Below are 1,876 nucleotides of genomic sequence, written 5' to 3'. Positions count from 1 at the left end.
TGCTGGCAAATGTAGCCAAGAATATGCTTCTGTGTGCAAACCCTCGAAAAGCAAAAAAGAATGAAGACCTCTGCAAGGGGAGGTGCGGCTCAGGAGTGAAACAAACTCACATTTTTTTAACTCTTCTTCCTGAGGTGAGGAAAAAAATGGCTCTTTCTCCTTCTTACCTGTTCTGGCTGAGTCCTGCTTCAGCTGTACCACATCTCAAGGTACACTTGAGATAGGTATGAGGCTCTGCAAATGGAACTGAACAATAACAAGGATGATGGTTCATCTAGCCTGGAGGTGCCACTGAAGTTAAGTTGGCCTATATCTTGCATCAAAACTGCTTACATAAAGGAAAAAAGATGGGTCATTGTCACAGGACACTCCCTTCTGAAGGGAACAGAAGGCCCAATAGGCAGACTGGACCCACTTCTTACGGGAGTCTTCTGCCTGCCCTGGGGCCAGGGTTAAAGATGTGAAAGGAAGCTTCCTACCCTGATACAGCCCTCAGGTTATTATCCATTATTGATTATTTTTTTTTAGGTAGGCAGGGATGAAGTTGCAACAAGAAGTTTGAAGGCAATCAAGAGAGGCTTCAGGGCCTTGGGACAACTGGTTAAGGGATCGGGAGCACAAGCAGTGTTCTCCTCTGGCCTTCCAGTTGCAGGGAATGATGAGGGAAGAAACAGGAAGAGCCAGCAGATCAGTACCTGGCTCTGAGCTTGATGTCATCAGCAGAATTTTGGGGTTTTTGATTGTGTGTCGGTTTACATGACGCCAGGCCTTCTGGCAACAGATGGGGTACACCTGTCTCAAAGGGGGAGAAGGGTCTTTGCACAGGACTTAGCAGGGCTCATTGAAAGAACTTTAAACTAGATTTGAAGGGGGAAGGTGATAAAAGCAGGCTTCCTAGAGATAAGCCTGGAGGTGACACACCAGTGTTTGAGCGACAGTGTGCTAGTGAGGTCATTTGGTCTGCCATCTCAGTGGAGGTAGGGGAAGGATAGCCATGTGGCATCAAAGATGCTAGAGTTACTGATGTGTTAGAAACCATGGAAACACCTGAGAATGGTCATGTATGAATTAGGGCTTCACCCGGCTAAAAGGTGGCCGGATCAATAGACCCACTGAAGTGCATCTATGCTAATGCACACAGCAGGGGCACCAAACACGAGGAACTGGAAGCCATTGTGCAGCAAGAAAACTATGACATGGTTACCATCATGGAAACAAGGTGGGATGAGTTGCACAACTGGAGTGCTGCAGTGGATGGCTATAAACACTTCAGAAGGGATGGGCAAGGAAGGAGAAGCCCTATATGTTAGCGAGTGTTTTGATTGTCTAGAGCTTAATGATGGTGACAATAGGGTTGAGTGTTTGTGGTAAGGATCAGGGGAAAGGCCAACAAGGCAGATGTGATGGTCGGAGTCTGTTATAGACCACCCAACCGGGATGAAGAGGCAGACAAAGTATTCTATAATCAGCTGGGAGAAGTCTCACATTTGCTAGCCCTTGTTCTCATGGGGGACTTACCAGATATCTGCTGGAAATACAATACAGTAGAGAGGAAACAGTCTAGGAGGTTCCTGGAGTGTGTGGAAGATAACTGCCTGACACAGCTGGCGAGGGAGCCTGTTAGGGAAGGCGCCCCGCTGGACCTGTTGTTTGTGAACAGAGAAGGACTTGTGGGTGATGGGATGGCTGGAGGCCGTCTTGGTCATAATGATCACAAAATAATAGTTTTCAGTACTCAGAGAAGTGTGGATGGGGGTCAGCAGGACTGCTACCTTGGAATTCTGGAGGGCCGACTTTGGGCTGTTTAAGAGCCTGGTTGACAGAGTGCCTTGGGAAGCAGTCCTGAAGGGCAAAGGAGTTCAGGAAGGCTGGAGAG

This window comes from Falco rusticolus, chromosome 5, assembly GCF_015220075.1.
Source record: "Falco rusticolus isolate bFalRus1 chromosome 5, bFalRus1.pri, whole genome shotgun sequence".
Classification (NCBI taxonomy): domain Eukaryota; kingdom Metazoa; phylum Chordata; class Aves; order Falconiformes; family Falconidae; genus Falco; species Falco rusticolus.
This window is presented reverse-complemented; position numbering follows the sequence as displayed.